The following is a 20,875-nucleotide window of genomic DNA, read 5'->3' as shown; positions in this document are numbered from 1 at the left end:
CAATACCACAGTGTCTTTAAAAATATAGTGTCATGATTTTCAGGTTTCTTCAGGACAAAAATTTTTCAGTAAACATAATGTATACAATTTTTCATTACTTTTATTTAGGTTATTTGCTAACAAAATGCATTTTTTTCATTCTTGAATAGTATTTTTAATAAAATTTATTAAATAACAACAAAATAGCTTCTATAATAACAAAAACTGAGTGTTAAATAAATTTGATTGCATGTAACATTTAATAATTTTTATTATATTTTTGTTAATTTGAATTTTAATAAAGAATACAGGCATTGTTATACTTAATTTTACTAATATATTTACTAATTTGAAGTCTATTTTCAATCACTTTTAAAGAGAAAAATTATATTGCATCACATCAACTAAAAATCACAAACTAGTATTCTAAAACACAACTAAAACATAGCAAAATAAATATGTGTAAGTACTAAATGATTATGTTAGTATGTAAAATGTTTAAAACTTTACTTTCTGATTACTAATTAATATTGTTATCAGTTTCTTTGTCAGTAACATGTATAGTCTGTAAGCTATATCATACTTCTTTTACAAGATAACTTAGCAAAGAAGTTGTGAAACAACAAAAATTCATATAAAAACAAGATAATTTTATGTAATGAGCTGTTAATCACCAAGTGAGCTGAAGACTATATAAGCTTATAGAAGGTCAAGAAAGCATGCTTTTCAAAATGTCTATACAGGAAATCCTCGTTAATTCAAAATTCATGGGATGAAATAATTGTGACTTTGAATTATCAAGTTTCAAATTATTTGAGATATACATATTTCTGTGCAATATGCCAAATGCCATGTAACTGATGTATTTTTTTTTTAAGCAAATGAAACACAGCTACATATACAAAATGTTATTTTTGTTAATTAATAATTAACGATAATAATAATACAAATAAACTGCAGGTAAACAGCACAGTCCAGTGAGAACCTCACAGGTTACCAGATAGGTTTTATAAAAAGTAAAGCAGAATTTCTTGAACTGTAGCCCAAATTATTTTTAAAGTGCCCCAAAAAGTAGTAAGTTGCCCAAATGTAGTAGCCTAGACCCCTAAAAATATCTCAATTTGCTACTTTTAGCTCAATATTGCAATCCTGCAACCCAGATGTATTTTATGAGAAAAGAGAAAAAAGGGTAGTCCATGGGTAAGGTGACACTCAAAAATGTATTACTGTAAAAGAAAAGCCATATTGACCAGATTAGAGTTGTTTTTGGTCTATTGTTCTCTTATAGTATGGAGACATTTTAATATAAATGAACAAATTAACATACTCATATTAAGGTTCAGACAGAATTTTTTCTTTAAATTTTGAAGTAGCCGTATTTTGAACTATCCAAATTTCTTAACATATAAATCTTTATATTCCTGAAAATAGTATTATCATCAACCCATCTCTATTATAAGATTAGGATCAAATTTATGAGAAATTTCGTTTTCACTATTCTATTTATCGGATATCTAATAGAAAAAAAAAATTTAAATTATTATTGAATTTTATCTGAATAAGTTCTTAGTATTTAAAATGATTTTTTATTTAAGTAACCTAAAAAATCATTTTAAATAAAAATGATTTTTATTCTATAAAAAATAAAAATCAGAAAATTTTTCATTATTCNATTATTTTGTGAACTATTAGTACTTAAGTATGTGAAAATTTATTATATTTCATGTTGTACGAGGGTTTTACCCAATTCTCAAACCATGTTAGTGAATCCGTGCTATAAAAGCACCGTGTTATACGGGGATGTTCCCAATTCTTGAACCGTGTTAGAGTGAATCTGTGCTATAGAAGTGTTGTGTTATATGGGGGTTACCTGTAGTACAATATCATTTAGTTTCTAGTAGAAAATTTATACAATTTTAGTTGATGTCACATCATTACAGTTATTTTATATTTTTAATAGCAATTATTTTAATTCAAATATTTTTTTATATTTTCACAATATGAGAAAAATCATTAAATAACAGAAATTTTATAATAATTGTTTTATAAGAGCACTGAAAAAATTTTGTTCCTTATTTTTTGACATATTCTGCTTCACAACACACTTGGTCCACTGTCCACAAGCTTCCGGATGCCCATATAGAAAAGGCTTTTTGGTATGGCTTTTAACCAACTTTGTATTGCCTCTATTACCTCAGTGTCATCATAAAACTTCTGACTTTGCAAATATTCTATTAAAAGTCCAAATAACTGAAAATCCTATGATGCAAAGTCTGGACTTTATGATAGATGTTACCACCTCAAATTTCATATTGCTTCAGATTATAATAAATTTTAATTTTTATGAATTAGCATTATAATTGGAGAAGTTCTACAGAATAAGGTCGCCAACCAAGTATTGTTAGTCTCCAACCAAGAACTAAGCATATTTTCTATGTCTTTCTACTGAATCCTGACTTTGTGAGTGCCTGGCTTTCCATGCACCATTATATGTAAATTCAGATCACTTAGTGTATCTGTTATGGACAAAGTGATTAATCAGGCATTATGAATAATGACCAAATAGGGTGTGCAGTATTATAAATACTGATTAATTTATCAAATTGACCAGTCATTATGAATACTGCTATCACCTAGTCGGGCAAAGTGATAATAATGAGTTGAGGAGTGATCATCTGACATACGCTAGCCAGTCGGCACTCTGAGTTGCATGTGCGCATTGTGTTTAGTACAGAATTTTAAATTTGATTAAAAAACTCCACTTATTTCATTTAGAAATATTTATTTTTTGTGAATTATTTCAAAGTACTATTAACTATATTAATTAAACTAATATTAACAAAAAGTATTATTAACAATTTTTGGTATAAATTATATAAAAAATTAAATGTTTTTTAGTTTATTTATTTGAGCAATTAAAATTTTCATGGCATTTGGAATTACATAATTTTTTTCTATGTAGCATTTGCAATTATTAGATTTGCAATCAATTTTGCAGCAGCATTGACTATAGCCTTGGCCTCCAGAAATTGATCACATTCTTGCACATTCTCTAAGTGAAATTTCTGCACCCGGTACATCTCTAACAGAAATGAAGTTTTCTTTACAAACAGTAAATTGGTTTCTGGAATATAATAGATTTAATATGTCATATTTGGTACCCAGTTTGTAAAGGTTTTTATCTTTAACTGCAACAACAACACCTAAAATATTTTTTCCATCACTGCAGTCTCGATCTACATCAGGTACATAAATCCTTACTGTATCACCAACATTAGCTGCTGTGTATTTGGAATTTGATTTATTAATTATTTTTCTGCTTGCTTTTTAAGATTAAGCAAAGCCATCTCCCTTGTTTTAAACACACTTCTTATTTTTTCTTCTATTTTTGGATCAATTGTTTGGATTGTTTCTTTTTCATTCACCAATTCTGTAATACTAATAACATCCTGGTTTAGATTGTTTTCATGTGAAGACGATGTAGATCTTTGAACTTCATCAGTTATATTGCTATGTAAGGGTGGCATTATCGAATAATCTTTCATTATGTTTTCTTGGACGGCACTTGGACTTTCGGAGTTTGAGCAACTTTGACTTACTTCATCAATAGCTTTAAAAGGTCTCTCTAGATCCTCCTCTGTATTAAAATTCATCTAATATTATATATATATATATAAATGGATGTGTGTGTCCCTATATTTCACTTTTCAGCCAAAACTACACATTGCACATGAATGGTGTTTGTATGTGGTAGTAGCCCCAAGTCTCCATTCGTGCACTATGGTGGTTGCGTCTCAATAGCTATAAGTGCAGGAGATATGGGCTTGAAAGTGGTTGAAAGTGGAAGATTTTCTATTTCGATTTTAAAAATTTTCGAATTCAAATTTGTATTCGAATTGGTTCGATTATAGAACGATTGTAAACATTCCAGAAAATTGATCAAATTGAAAATAATTCGTTTGACTGGACGTAAAAATTCTCTAATTAGTCTGGAAATGGGGGACCTAATTCTTTCATTCTGTGAAAACGGGTAAGATTGGCTATAATGTAATTATCTTAATCTTTACTATCGTTACTTTTTGCCCACAAATAAAAACCCAGCGAAGTGGGTCCTTGCAGCTAGTTGGGTATAAAATTAAATAAATAATGAAAAAATAAATGTTTTTTATCACAATTCTGTACTATGCTGTTTTATTACGTATTTGAATAAAAATTAGATACTCTATTTTACATTGGTGTTTTATATTGTTGCTAATTTTTTTTAAATGGGACGACATCAAAGTCATTTGCCTAGGGTGCTGAGTTTCTCGGGCTGGCACTGGCTGCAGTTTATACCAGTATGATGCGCTTGATTTTTCATCTGTTGTACAAAATGTAATCCTTCCGACCATTTGTTAGTATTGTTAGTCTCCAACCAAGAACTAAGCATATTTTTTATGTCTTTCTACTGAATCCTGACTTTGTGAGTGCCTGGGCTTTCCATGCACCATTTTTAACTCGGACCACATATTACACATTTCTTTGATGACATTATTAGCAAATTCTCTGTCGCTTTGTAGAATACTCAGTGCACCGAAAATTGTAAAAATGTTTAAAAGAACATATGCTACTTCTTCAGCCCTTTTGGTTTTTAATGGTCGTAGTTGAACGAATTTAGTTAGATGGTCTTGATACACAAGTATAAATTTATATTCCTCATCGGCTTGCGACTGCATATCTATAAGATTGACCTGACATCTTGAGTTCATTTTATTACATAAAATTGGTTTAACTACCAAGCCTTAGGAATATTCTTTTTTTCTGACAGATTTCACACAAGTTCAAATAAATTATGATCGTCTCTTTTGTAATATTTTTATATTTCGTACTTAATTCTTTTTCCATACGGTTTCTACCACCATGTCCAATAGCAATATGGGCATTGTGCAATATCTGAAATTTTTCTTCCATGTGAACGTAATATTTAATAGCATTACTTACTTTTACAGGCATAATTAATTTTTTAAAATTTCTGATAGATACAACGTCATATCTATGTAAACGCTGATATTCTTTCCGTAACTTAGAAGTAACTTTCATTTTTGACTCTCACTTTTTGTATCATTGACAAATATGCTGATTTTGTAAAAATTTGATTGTTTTCACTTTTTTCTGCTATTAACTCATTTAATCAGTTGTTGAAACGATTATTCGTAACACTTAATGATTCCTCCATGATCATTACTTTTGTCAAAGAAGAAAGGTTAACTACTGGTCACATAAATTTAAAATTCGGTACTAAATGCAATACACATGTGCAACTAAGATGTAAGTTCTGATTGGCTAGTGTATGTCGGATGATCACTCCTCAACGTATTATTATCACTTCGCCTGACTAGGTGGTAGCAGTATTTATAATGATCGATCAATTTAATAAATTATTGAAATTTATTACCATGCCCAATTTTGTTAGTCATTATTCATAATACCCATATTAATCACTTTGTCTATAACATATCCACTGTATGCACAGCTGAATGGGGCTGGACATTGTCGTGAAGCAGCAAAACTTCTTTTGAGAGAAGTCCCTAATGTTTCAATTGTATTGCAGGCTTAAACTTGTTCACCAGCATGTCACTGTATCAAGCACTAGTCACAGTTTCACCCTTTTCCTGGAAGTTCATCAGTATAGGGCCATTGACATCCCAAAATATCATTGCATGACTTTCTCAGCGGAAACCTGTGTCTTGAATATTTTGTTGACTGGAGACAATGTATGCTTCCACTACATTGATTGCCTCTTACTCTCTGGTTTATAATGGTGCATTCAGGACTCATCTCCTGTCACAGTGTGATGGAGAAAAGCATCTCCTTCTCAAACATAAAGTGCTCTTGACAAATTGTCTGTTGTGCAATAGACAGCTGCCTTCAGACCCATCTGCTACACAGTTTCTCACACCTGAGGTCATTATGCATAATATTATATGCATAGCTGTGACTCCTGTTGAATTCTATGGCAACTTCATCAACAATAACTTGCCTGTAGTCATGGATTTGCTACTCAGTTTGCTGTTTCACTGTCTCAGTTGTCATGCAAACTGGTCTTCCACTCTAGTGTTTTTCACTGACACTTTGTCTTCCATTTATAAATCTTTCCACCCATTCCTACACTCACTCCTGTCTTTATACTGAACCATCATTCTCTTGTAGACTTCAGGTTTTCCTCCCTCTGACCATAAAAAATAAATGACACTTCATTGCTCTTATAAAGTAATTCAACAGTAGAGTGACCATGCTGTATGAGCTATTGCGCAGGTACATACTGTTCAATCATCATGACCACTATATGGTATATTGCTAAGGGGTTATTTTGTGTCCTGCAGTAAAATTTTTTGCAGTGCATACATTGTCATAAATTTTAAATTAAAATACGTCTTTCCTTTGTAGTTACATTTTGTAATAGTTTTTAATCAAAAATTGAATTGAATCATACATATGCTCTCATTTTTATTATACCTTAATAATTCTTAAATTATGTCACATTTCTAAATTTGACTTAATGAACTATCAATACATCTTCTGTTGCTGAGAAATGTTTATTAAACTAAACACAAACGTTTTCAGTCTAATACAATAGGCTATCTTCAGGTGTAACTAAATTTGAACACCTTTTCAAAAATTTAACATTTTAACAACAGAACTAAATTTGACAAAATTAAAATTTTCTACTTAAGCAAATTTTGTCTAATATTTTTTTTTTACTTTATATTTGTTCATTATATTTTTATCCAATATATGTTTGTTCACTGTATATTTCTACAGATCATATTTATAAATTTTTTAGTGATGTGATCTGTTATCTTGTGAAAATGATATGGATTTTTTTATGTATGATCATTGTAGATTTTGATCACTAAATCAAATGTAAATAAAAAGTTCAAAATTGAGAGGTCTAAGTTAGTTTAGTTGTTGTAAATTCTTTATGCAGTCTTAATGACCAAGGCTTAGTGCTTGAAAGAAAGGAAGAAATTTGTTAAAAAATAAATTTCTTCCTTTGTTACTTCCATTTTAATAATAAAAATTTGTAGAAAAATACTGGAGAAGTGAAGGAAAATTGTCTGTAATGTTCTAATTTCATTCTCCATTAACTCCATAGTAATTAAACAAATTGAAACACTAATAAATTAAAAAGTCTTGTTTTGTAAAATCAGACTCTTTAACTTATTAGTATTTTGACTTGTTTTAGCTGTAATGTAAGATCATAACAAATCTTAACATTGGTGGAGTTATAGAAAGTTTAAAAGTTAATAATTGTACCCAAGAATTATGCTCAACAATTCAGACAAGAAATAATAATAATAGTTAATAATATGAAAAACAATAAGATCATTTCTCCTAGTCTTTAAGTACTATCATTTTAAAGATGATTCAAGTAGATTCAAGAAATATGTGATGAAATCATTTATTTCTTGAATCTTTAGTTTCATTATTTCTGACTTTTAATAAGTAAAAATAAATAATAATTAGTTTTTATACAGGCGACCCTCGACTTTCGCACATAATTGGTTCCTGAAAGTGTGTGCGAATGTTGAATGTTCAAAAGTAGAGGGATGTAAAAAAATATGCACCAAAAACTGTGTTTAAAATATTTATTCCTTAATTTTACTCTTATTTTTCAAAATTCCAAATACCGTAGATCTGTTTATATTGTACGAACATCCGGTTGAAGCAAAAGATTTACTGTTTTCAGAATGTTTAATTATTTTCATCTTTGTCTCGATCGTATGAAGTTTATGAGTCCTTAATTTTTTTTTGTTCATATCAACATTGCAGTTTCTCTGTTTCTCACTCATGTTTATCAATTTATCAGGACGAAATATTTAAACATAAACAAATAAATTGGCAAAACACACAACACGTTGACGCATGCCCTAATGCAAAACTGAAATTGTTTTGACCTCTTGCTTGGAACAACACAGTAGTGATTAGGATTCTGAGAAGTCTGCTATTGTAGGAAGTAATGTGTGGCAGAGAATGTAGAGTGAACTACCACACTTTGTAGTGTATGAGCATTCTGCATGGAAGGAAATTTTTTCATTATTGACAAATATTTAAAAAGTTGAATTTTTAAAAATGTGCAAAATAGCGAATTGTGCAAAAGTTGAGGGCCGCCTGTAGTTTGATTCTGGTCAGGATGCTTCTGAAAGAATACTTATATTCTGTACTCGACATATATTGGAGCAATTTGCCAACAGGAAACTAATGTGATGATTCGAGGGCTATTCTCTTGTAAAAGTTTAATGAAAAATGCATTAATTTAGAAATTCATCCATTCCCACAGTAATTAGAAAACAAATGAGCAGGTGTTCACTTTAACAGTAAACAATTGACTAACATACTCGTGTTAGAGAGGGGTTTTCACAACAAGTCCCTTCCCACTCACATTGACCGGAAAATGGTTTGGAAATATATTAAACAATCAATTGTTAATCATGAGAAAGTTGTTAGTTAATGACATCCACAAGGAGAATCTAAAACCAAATAGAAGAAATAGGAGACCTATGAGTCAATTTTGTTTAAACTTCCTTGTCTGGTGATGTCACCACTGCCAACAGGTTGTCACGAGACCAAATTCCCATGTTAGATGGGTATATAATGGTCGCATGTCCAACTTTTCAGGCGGACATACTCAGGAAACAACCATATAGTTGTCCCGCCATATAGTCTCCAAAGGATCATCTTTATAAATTTTATGCTATGTGCAAATATTGTCCCAAGCCTTGACTGATATTCTGTCACTGGATACGACAGAGGTATGATAATTAACTGTTTGTAAACTCTCTCTTGACGACCTGGATTTAGGATAGAGTCAGTAGATATAGAATCTTAGATGTACACTTATACTAAAATTTTGATAAATTTTTAATTATACAAAAATTTGATATATCATATACGTATAATATATCACATAACTATATATATATATTATATGATATACAAAAATGATATATTGTACAAAAGCTTTTTAACATTACATTGTATCACAATATTATTTATATATTTCATTATCATGTATCAATACTTTGTCTAGTGAAATATCTGTTTAGCAAATAATTTAAAATTACAAATTTAGTAATTTCTTGTCTAAAAATTTTTACAGAAATTTTTTATTTTATTTTAGATTTTTATTTTTAGATGTATATATGTTAATTAATATATATTGAAAATAAATAAATAATTTAAAATTGTTTTTAGGGAAATATAATATTTGTAAACAACCATTTTATTTGAATTTTTTTTAGGAAATCTTGCATCATCTGATGATTCAGGAAAACATTTTTCAAGGTAAGTAGTATTTATTTCAATATGTTTATAAAAAAATATCTTAAATATAATAAATTAATAAAGAATTTAACTATCCATCAATCAAAGCTGAATATTATTGGGCCAGAAACTGCTATAATACTAATTTAATAGACAATTTGGCATTAGAGTTAGGCATTAGGAGCTGTGTCTTTATATATTTAATAATTACAGTGGTGCCTCGTATAACGTACTTACTCCGTTCCAGGTGCACGTCCGTTAAGTGCATTATACGAAACGCATTTTCCCATAGAAATTCATATTAAAACATATAATTCGTTCCGCAGCATAAAATAACCATACTGTACCATGAAAAAAATGAAAATGGAGCAGTCACCAATTATGCCGGGTAGTCAGATGTTGTGAGGAGGAGGTGGAGGAATACTTTCTTCACACATTCATACAGATACAGACTTTTTACACATTGCAGCAGGTCTCTTTTTATTGTTTTTTAATCAGAGTCAGATTCAGGAGAGACTACCGGAGCTTGCAGGGTCAACTCCTCTTGTTCCATTCTTTGTTTTTTGGCAGCTTGCTTCTTGAAAAACATGTCCAAGGTAGTCTGTTTCTCTCTCTTCTTCAACACCTGTCGGAAATGATGGGCAAGGGTGTCATTGTAGAGATCATTGATCCTGTTGGCCTCAGCTCTGTTTGGATAATGAGTGTTGGTAAACTCCTGAACCTCTCCCCATTTGACAAGGAAGTTTTTGTCAACTTTCACTCCTTCTGATGATTTCTTGCTTTGTTTCAATTGAAATCACCTTTCTGTTTTTTTAGAAGCCATGATTTGCACAACACTTGAATAAATGTAAATACCCTGCACTGAGGTGATGTACTGTACGTAATAAACAAGGGAGCAATCCAAATCCCAACGGGAGCTCTGTACTTCAGATATACTAATAATATATTCTAATAATACTAACATATTATAAAAATAGCAGATTGTCATTGGCAACGGCAAAAGTGTGGAAACATCATTCGCACCTGTTCGCAGAAAGGCTGTTGTTCGCCTCACGTAACTGCCGAATGAAAAGTCCGTTGTTCGCAGCCAGTCCGTTGCTCGAGTCACGTAACGGCCGAACAGAAAGTCCATTATTCGCAGCATTCGTTATTCGAGGCGTACGTTATACGAGGCACCACTGTATAAATTAATTAAATAATTTAAATAATAATTTAGAATTACTGGAAGAAAATCTTTTTCTTCCAGTAATTCTAGTTGGATTATTATATTAACTCATTGGCGTTTGTGATATGTATTATATGTATATATCTCCTAATCATAATTTGACAGAAAACCTTGGTGATTCTGGCTAGAGCTGTATACACAAATGTGCTGCAATATAAAAGTGTAGAAGAATTAAAACAAGCTATAATTCATCAGTGGGAAGAAATAAGCACATCTGTTCTCCAAAAACTCATACAATCAATGACAGATTACATTTACAAAGTTATTCTAGCCAAAGGTAACAGGTTTCATTTTGTTTAGGTGAGATATTAGGTTATTGTTAAAATTTAACAATATCAATCAGCCTTAAAAACTTTGCAAAAATTACTTGGTTTGGTTTGCTTGAACTTTCACAAATGCACATACAAAAAATGATAATGTATTGAGATAGAAAAATAAACAACTTTAAAGAATTACAACTAGTTTGACTGCCATAAAAATAAATGCATATATTATAAAAATAAAACAATTAATGATATAATATTTATTAACATATCATTAATTATTTCAGTTAATTTTGTTATATGCATTTATTTTTATGTCAGTCAAACTAATTGTAATTCTTTAAAGTTGTTTATTTTTCTGTCCCAATACATTATCATTTTTTTTATGTGCATTTGTGAAAGTTCAAGGTAAGCCAAACCAAGTAATTTTTGCAAAGTTTTTAAGGCTGATTGATTTTACATAGAAATCTATTAGTCTCTTTATGTTTATGGAACTCATCTTATATCATTTCACAAACAATAAATTGAAAGCCAATGTTAAACCTTTTGGTATGCTTAAAATTTCAATATATGGTGTCTCATCACACACTTGATTTGAATTACTCAAATATGTAATTTTTACACATTCTGATTGAGTACATGTACTTTGGCTGAAATTTTAGGTGGCATATTTGCGATAGATAAACCTTACTTATCAAAAGTAAAAATCAGAATATACAGCAGCATGTGGGCCAGTTGCTTTTATTCTACTTCCTACAACTATAATTATGGGTAATATACAAATCGTCATTATGGTACGCGATCAACCTTCTGTAATATATGGAGAGCAACCTCTTCATGTAACTGAAAATCACTACATCATCTATCAATTATAGTGCTGCAAACTTTCAACATATAAATAACATTATGTTAGATTTTGAGTAAATTAATTTATCTTCAAATAAAATAATTGCATTACAGTATTTATTGTTCATGAAACTTTAAAATGCACAGTGCTTGATGTTGTACCCAAAATACAAAAACAAACAAGTTTCTTAATTATCTGAAATTCCATTTATGTGAATGACTTCATATCCTATCAAGTTCAAAAAATCACATTATCTATGTTTAAAAGTTACATGAAATTACAGTAACTTGAATTATTGTTATTTTTTATTTTGTGAAATTGTTCTATAAATGAGTATCTAGTGTATTGAATAACTTTTCAGAATATATATATACAGTAGAACCTCGATTATCCGGACTAATTGGGGATGAAGGTAGTCCGGATAAGGAAAAATCCGGATAATCGAAACAAATACTTTAANGGCCGAGCGGTCAAGGTGGTAACCTACTATTCTGGTGGGACCTGGGATCGAATCCGGACTGGTCGAAAGATCTCCAGGAATTTTTCATCAGTGGTCTGGTATATCGGGACCCGTCCCTCATCACCCGGTCGCCCCATTGTGGGCCTGGCCGAACCCATAATATAAAACCTAAAAAGAGGCCCTCTTAGTTCCCACAGGGCAGAAACAGTTAAAAAAAATCTTTGGTTATGAACTCGACGCCACTTATTCCTCAACCTCCATATTCACCGGACTAAGCCCCAGCATCCTTACTTTTGTTTCCCAAATTAAAATTAAGTTTTGAATCCATTGACACCATATAAGAAAATTCGCCAGCAGAGCTGTGCATCGTCTCAATAGAAACATTTCAAGAAGCGTTGTTTTCATTGCAGAAACACATCAGTGCATAGACTGAGGAGGAAACCAGTTCGAAAACAACAAAACCGACTAGCTTCTACGTAAATGCAAACAACTTCTATTTGAAACTTTCCGGACAGACCTCGTATATACAAAATAATCAACGGTACGTAAAGAATGAAATTGTGTTTAACAGATACAAATTAATACACTTCTAAAGCAAGGTCTATATAATCATTTTTAAGGTCCTCTTAAATTATAAAATATCATATATAGTGCACTATTTATAGAAGTGAAGAATACAATGGAACTGGTGTCGCGTGACATGTCCATCACGAAATCCAAACTAAAGTGGCGAATTTCAACTGTGCTACAGCTGGCCAAATTCAAAACCTGCTACTTTCAAAAATAGCCGGTTTTCTGGTAATTACGAATTTCTGGAGGCCGGATATATATATTTGATACTTTATTTTTAACATTTTTATACAAAGTGGATGTAAAGTAAGCATTGAGAAATCACTATAATTGTTGAATAATAATGTAATCACATAAAATATGTGTGTATTTGTATATCAATCAATGAAATTTTATATTTCCCACATCAGTGATGTAGGCAGGGATCTAGAGAGGCTGCATGTACAGTGACAAAAAAGATGGCTGACTGTTTTTCTATTCAGGAGCAATCACAGATTGCTGCAAACTATGAGGTGTGGAAATCAGTGGCTACTGTGCAGAAATGGTGGTGAACAGTGAAAGGATGTCATGCCATAATCTGTCCAGAAACAATCAAGAATTGTCATTCTAAGCTAAAATGTTTACAAGTTTGGTTGTGGATGCACAGAGAAGTGGCCTTCCATCCATGTCATAATCTGAGGAAAATGTGTTGTCAGTGGATAGCACCAGTGCTTACATTGAATTTTAAAGTATGCATCTGTATTTCCATTTAATAAAGTACATGTCAAATAATTTTCTATTGCATTAGCAATAGAAATTATAGTGATTTTTCAATGCCTAGTTACTTTCCATTTATCTTATTGTTTGAAATTAAATGTTACAAAAGAAAAATTTTTATTTTGTAGATCTATAGATATGTGGAAACATATATTTTTATCTCATTTTCCACAAGTGGTATGTATCCAAATTTTGTGTGTTTTTATGTTAAATCAATTTCATATTTTAATTTTTAATTACTTTTATGTTATTTATTCTTAACATTTTACTATTTTTGTTACATTTAAGATATATGATAAAAATTATACAGAAATGATATAAAAGATAATACAGGATATAAAGATTTAAAATGTTAAAAAGGTTTATTAATTAAATATTCACAAAAATCAAGTATTAAAATTACATAAATGCATTATTAAACTTACAAAGAACATCCTATTTAACTGCTATTACAAATAAAGATTAAAAGATTCTTGTTTAATATACATTATATATTTTGCTTAGTACGTTTTATGTTTCATTAAGCTTACATATAAAATAAAACAAGATACAGAAATTACATTCAGCTTGGGATAATGTTATTAATTTTAACATGTGTGTCAATCCTGACAGGGCACCAAGGAGGTGCTGACCCGAAAGGTCACATGTATTTAGTGTACCTTATCTCTATATTACAGAACTTTCTATAGATAATTATGATTTTATTAATTAAAAATAATTTTATTTTTCTCTATTTTACTTTTTTTTTGCTTACTTATTGTCTTAACTAATTGTTGGACTTACCATTAAATAAAGAAATATCTAATAACTTACATGTTTGCTTTTCTCATTTCATGTTAGTTCTTTTTATATCAGTGAATAAACTAATCAACACTTTCATTTATTATATTTCATTTCACTTGGAAAAATTGCTTGATAGGTAAATACATGTTTTGTAGCACTTTAATGTCATTTAGGAAACGTGGGCTGGGAAACTGGATTATATCAGAATGAGGTTCAAATTTTGATCATAAGAAATAATGGAAAAACTTAACTCAGTTATGAGATGATGCATGAAAGATTTATGGAATGAGATATATGCTTTTAAATTCCTGTCAAAGTTTAGATTTGAAATAGATGATGTTGTTGGTGTCTATAAGGCAGCATTTTATTTTAGAAAAGTTTTTAGAGGTACTAAGTTACATTAACTTTTTAAACACTAATAATAAATAAAGAAATTTAAAAGCCTTAAAGGAATCTAATGGCAATACTAAATCCACCAGACCAATAATTTGGTAAATGCATCAAGCATAACCCTGGAAGCAAAGATCCCAGTCTGTAAAAGCCTGAAATGTGACTTCTTTTAAAATGAGATAGTTTAAACCTGCAAGTTGGGTATAGAATGCAATGAAGAAAGAAAATTCTCACAATAACTGTTAGGATCTTAAAGTGTAAAGATCTCTAATTACAAAATTCCTGTTTAATCTCTCATAAAGAACTACAAGTTGGTTAGTTATAATTGTCCAGAATGGACTCTGGTCATGTCCTGCTTGTTCAACTGACCCAAACAAAAGACATTCTCGAATCTTGCACCCATACATACCTGTAACTTGATTGGACTCTTGGTCGACATGTGCAAAAACAACCGATCCAACAATGTGCTTCTTAGAGTATTCCATTTGTTAATATCTAAGCATTTTTGGAGAATATAAATATTATATTTTCCATTGGAATTACTATAAAGTGATTAAAATATAATCTCTGAAACTATGTTGCTATAAAATAAGTACAATTACATTGTTAATGTTATAGTATGAAAGACAATGATTTGCAAAGCATCATCCTAGATATATCCCAGCCATGCTCTGTCAAGTTTAGAGATACAGTTTGCCAATCTGTACTTCAATATCTTCACTCTCAGAAAATTGTTGATAACTTTAGCTTTTTGATAATGATTATTGCATTTAAAAAAATTTGGGACAACAGTATCCTAAAAGAACTTTCTATAGTACTCAATGACTTTATTTTTATACTGCTGAGTAGTCAGAATTCTTTCTATAAATATGTAGAGTGATATATTCCATTTATAACATTTGCACAACATTTTTATAGATTATTAGCTATAGATATAGAAAAACTCTTCTACTGTTTTGAAAAAATTTGGCTTTTATTTTATTCATATATCATATTTATCACTTTAAGATATACCTGTCATCTTGTTAAAAACAAATTACAATGAAATATTGTAATTATGTAGCAGTAAGATTTATCATCATTGTTTTATTATTAGCATGTACCTTTCTGAAGTATGTACAGTACATACCACATTTGATACTATTAATTTGATATAGAGTGTTCTGTTGTCTTGGAATCCTACAGATTTTTTTTTTTTTTTTTGCTAGTAACACATAAGTATGAGTTTTTCCTTATGAAGAAATGCTTATTTCTGTAATTACAAAATTTTTGTCTTTATAAACAGTAATATCATGTTATATAATGATTGTGCTATAAAATATAACATAATAGATAATTAAAATTAGTACCTTTGAAATAACAGAGAGATGTAAGATATAAAATTTATCAAAAAATATTTTTATACAATTATTTATGATAAATATAAAAAATGAGGAAACTTAGAAAAGAGAAAATATAAAAAAAGATATCAATTAATTAATGAATTATAATTCTTGTGAAATTTTTTTTCATCAGTAGTTTTATCATCAGTAGTCACAACTATTATTATTTATTTATCTTACAATTTTATTTATTATTTTTATTTTTGTATAAAAATTTCATTTTAACATAAGGTGGCAGTTTACCATCTATTTTTCATTAAATTTCATAATTTAATTATCTAAAATTATGTTAATTCTAATTTGAAAATAATTCAGATTTTCAGATATATGAATAGCTACAAATCAGTTTTTTGTTTATTGTTATTCATATGCAAAAAGAAATATTTTATATATATTAACTAAAATATCTGAATATTCTAATTTTGAAATTTTTTTATGTTGTTTTCTTTCTTTTGAAAATGTCACATATATAATTATGATAAAATTAATTGAGTAATCATCAATTCTTGCGTTTATCACATTGTCAATACTAGATTTTAATATTAGTATATGATTTGATTCAATGAAGTTGTTATGTGGATTATAATGGAGTTATTGAAATCTTGCAGTGATTATTCATCGCAAGATTTATAAGTTACATAATAATTCCATTGAAACAATTTGCAAAATTACTGAATTTTTATACAATGTATTCAACTTTTTATAGTATGAGTATTTTATTTTTATTTTAAAATTTATCTTATACATGAACAGTTGGTTTTGAAAAATTGTTTACATTCTTCACAATAGTTGATATTTTCAATTATTATGAAAATAATATTTAAAAAAACAACATTGTTTAATTTAAAATAATAATTTTGTTATTGAGGAAATATTAATATTAGAAACAAAACTAGAAGAATGTAAAAAATTATTTATATTTAACAGTAAGAAGGATCAGAGTTATATCTTTGATTTTTCTTATGGTTTTGAGAATATTTTTTATATTACATTATTAGTTTTGGCCAATTAAATTTAAAATTTAAATTTTCAAAAATTAATGTTACAAAATAATAATTCATTTTCTGTTTTAAGCTTATTTTGAATGAATAAGATGATGATATTTTAAATCTATTTTTTTCTTGCTATTGGTAAAATATATATTTAAATAGTGTAAATGAATTCATGTTATCTATTAATATTATAATTTTATTAATAATTTGATAACATGACAATAACCAAAATATCTAAATTATTCCATATTATATATTAAATAATTATTTATATTGATATTTTCTCTGAAGTAAAATTTAATATTAAACTTTCAGACTACTAAATTAACTGTTTCTGAAGATCCAGGGAAAGATCCCCATTTTAAAGAAAGGGATATTGATATAATGAGAGCGCAGAAAGATAAAGTATGTAAATAAATAATTTAAAATATTTTTAGTATATATTAGTAATATTATTATTTTATTTCATTTAAAACATAGATTTCTTCTTTCTTCATAAATTGCTTTGTAAACAAATAAATTTGTTACATGCTAAAAATTAGTGAAAATATTAAGATCTTAAAAGTTTCAGTGTTTTAATTATATAAAAATTGGAAGGATTTGGAATCTTACATAGAATACATGTTACTTCACAAATATTATATATATAGTGTTACCTCGGTATATGACCTTGATCAGTTCCTGATGTTTGGACTTATATTGAACAGGACATATACCAAACCAACCTTTCCCATAAGAAGTAATGTAAAAATGATTAATCCGTTCTCATGTAAAAAAACCCCTCTTGATATGGTATGTTAATGGGGTTGTAAAATAATTTAAACACTGTTTTAGCACATTAATAAAAAAAATAAATTTTATTATAGATTTTTAAAGTTATTACAGTATATTGTATTATATTTTTTAAATCATTAAATCAAAATCAAATCAAATCAAACTCTCCTTAACCCCTTTCACAATGTTAGCAGATTTAGTAATGTCTTTATTTTTCATGATTGTCAATATCGTTGTTCTCGGAATATGGTATGCAACAGTTAAATCTCAAACATACATGCTACCTTCATATTTCTCAACAATCTCTTTTATCAGTTCCAATGTGATTCTAGTCATTTTTTTAGTTTTCTGTTGCTTTTCATTTGCCTTTTTGCAATTCATGATTAATAAAAATAACAAAATTTTACTTACAAATTAAAATCAGAAGAAATTTAACAAAGTTATAAATCATGGCACCGTGAACATCTAGTCTGGTTTAGTACACCGATAGTGCTACTTGTTCATAGATGGCGCGTATAATTGAATTAAGTTGTATACCGAACAAAAGTTATATACCGAGCAAAATTTGTTTCATCCAAATAGGACATATTCCGGATTGGACGTATTCTAAAGCAGACGTATACCAAGGTACCACTGTAGTTAGTTTTCTTTACAGTTAAGTATTAATGTGGAGAAATATATGATATTAATTCTTCTGATAAATTACTTAAAGAAGTAAGGCTTATTGTAATATGAAGGAATGCATCAAGGAATAGATTGAATTGTCTAATAATTGTAGTAATATTTAAACTTATATGAAGTTTACTTTCATTCTTTAAATGGAACAACAGTAAAAATGCATTTGATTTAAAGTTATTCAAAAGAGGTTATTATTTGTTCAACAAAAATAAAATAAATTTTTAAAGAAGAAAAATATTCATCATTTGAATATTCTATAAAATATACAATTTGAAAATAATAAATAGGCTTAGTAATAATAATAATAATAATCTATTTTAAAAAAGAAATCAAACTTTTAAACCATTTAACTTGTGAGAAACATTTTATCACAAGAAGTTAAATGCATTGTCTACATTTCTTTTCTTCTACAAACATGGAAGGAAATTGAATATTATTGTGATGTATGTTGCCTTCCTAGCTGAAGTGATATTGAACACTTACAATACAAAATCTTTTATAAACTCAAGAGCTTGTGCAACTCTCACAACAGTTTCTTGTGAATATATTGAATCCTGTAAAATAAAGCTGTTAAGTATTTCATAATCAGGGAGATAATGTAGGAAAGTCTTGAATGTATATCAGAATCAGAGCATAAATGATTGATGGTACATTAGAAACATTGTAATTGATCATTTGTTATCTGATTTTTGATTTATATATATAAGTTGAATATATTAGATTTCATCTTACAGAAATTAAAATAAATTACTAATTAACTAAACTATAATAACTAATTTTATAAATTAGTTTTTAACTAATTTTATAAACTATATATAAACATTTTAATAATAACTTGATTATTAAAACGTTTTATTAAACTATCAATAAATTGTTAAATTATTTTTACTAATTTAAGTCAGTTTTATAATTTTTTTAAATTTAATTAATTATTACAAAACAAAATTAAATAATTAAAGTGTTATTCACTTTTATTTATTTATTTATTGATATTTAGTAAATTTTACCTATATAAGAATATTCATTATGTAAAAATACATTGAAACAGATACATATATAAAAATGCTAAATATTTAACATTTTTTGTTTTTGGATATTATACAGTATTTAGACTTCTTGTGTGAAATTTCATTTATATATTTGTTTTATATTTCTCCAATATTTAATAATTAATTATTAAATACAAATGAAAGACAAATTCACTCTAAAAATTTCAGACGATCGCCATTTTATTTTCTTTACTGTTCCAGAACAGACCACAGACAGCCAGACCTTTCTTTTTAGGCTACTCAGCTGCCCATTTTTAAAAAAGTTCCTTAAAAGCACAGGAAACCAATAAAAATTAAAATTTTTCTTAAAATTGGAAATGGTAAATATTACGACATCTTAATGGTTTCATCCTTATCTGTTCGGGGTTTCGGCTCCTTTATATCTACTTAGAAATAGCGCTGACAAATGTAGATTATGCCGCAATATCCCTCTGGTGACGAATTTTAATAATATGTTTGAATTTCTGTCGGATGAATAAATATTTTCCAATACAAATGTACATTTGTAATCTACATTTGTCAGCACTATTTCTAAGTAGATATAAAGGAGCCAAAACCCTGAACAAATAAGGATGAAACCATTAAGATGTCGCAATATTTACCATTTCCAATTTTAAGAAAATTTTTAATTTTTATTGGTTTTCTGTGCTTTTAAGGAACTTTTTTAAAAATGGGCAGCTGAGTAGCCTAAAAAGGAAGGTCTGGCTGTCTGTGGTCTGTTCTGGAACAGTAAAGAAAATAAAATGGTGATCGTCTGAAATTTTTAGAGTGACTTTGTCTTTCATTTGTATTGAAAAATATTTATTATCCAACAGAAATTCAAATTAATTATTAAACAATTACTGTATAGAAATATTTTGCTAAGCAAATATTTTTTGAATCTTACCAATCCATCCTTGTGATAATTATAAACATGCCTTTTTAAAAATTATGGTAACCTAATATTACAGTATTTTGTGAAAATTGCATTTAAACATCTAAATATCAAATCAAATAATAATAAAATTACTTACTAAATCCATTCTGTAAAAATATGATAAATTGCAGTCCACATCATTTAGTTTTATTAAACAGAATAAATATTTGAAAATTTTATACTGCTTGAAGATAGATCAATCAGTTTTTAAATGTTTGCTTAGTAAAAAGAATATGCTTCTATAAAATTATTATTGTTTCTAATTTTCCATTCAAGAGAATAATTGCATACATAACAGTATAATCAGTTTTATGTTGAAACAAAGTAAAATTTTATATTAAAATAATTTAATATGATAAATTATCAAAAACTCTACTTCAGAATTTGTTTGGTGTTATATTTTCACAACTGTTACTGAATGTAATAGTTATAGTAAAAAAAATCAAAATTTTCTATATTTAATTACAAAAATTATTTTTAATTAATAAGTAGGCAGGGATCTAGAGAG

The 20,875-nt window shown here is 28.3% G+C and overlaps 1 long non-coding RNA gene across 1 annotated transcript; it reads left to right on the top strand.

The window, feature by feature from the left end:
• The first annotated feature begins 6,801 nt into the window (after positions 1-6,801).
• LOC111639782 lies at positions 6,802-17,357 on the top strand. The gene is made up of 4 exons (XR_002759140.1): positions 6,802-8,771; positions 9,261-9,303; positions 13,532-13,580; positions 17,266-17,357. It is a non-coding gene; the product is annotated as an uncharacterized LOC111639782 (long non-coding RNA).
• Positions 17,358-20,875: the final 3,518 nt, after the last annotated feature.

This window comes from Centruroides sculpturatus, unplaced genomic scaffold (genome assembly GCF_000671375.1).
Source record: "Centruroides sculpturatus isolate CEXI.00-Female unplaced genomic scaffold, Cexi_2.0 scaffold1299, whole genome shotgun sequence".
NCBI lineage: Eukaryota > Metazoa > Arthropoda > Arachnida > Scorpiones > Buthidae > Centruroides > Centruroides sculpturatus.
Note: the sequence above shows the minus strand (reverse complement) of the source record. Positions and strands in the feature narration are given on the sequence as shown.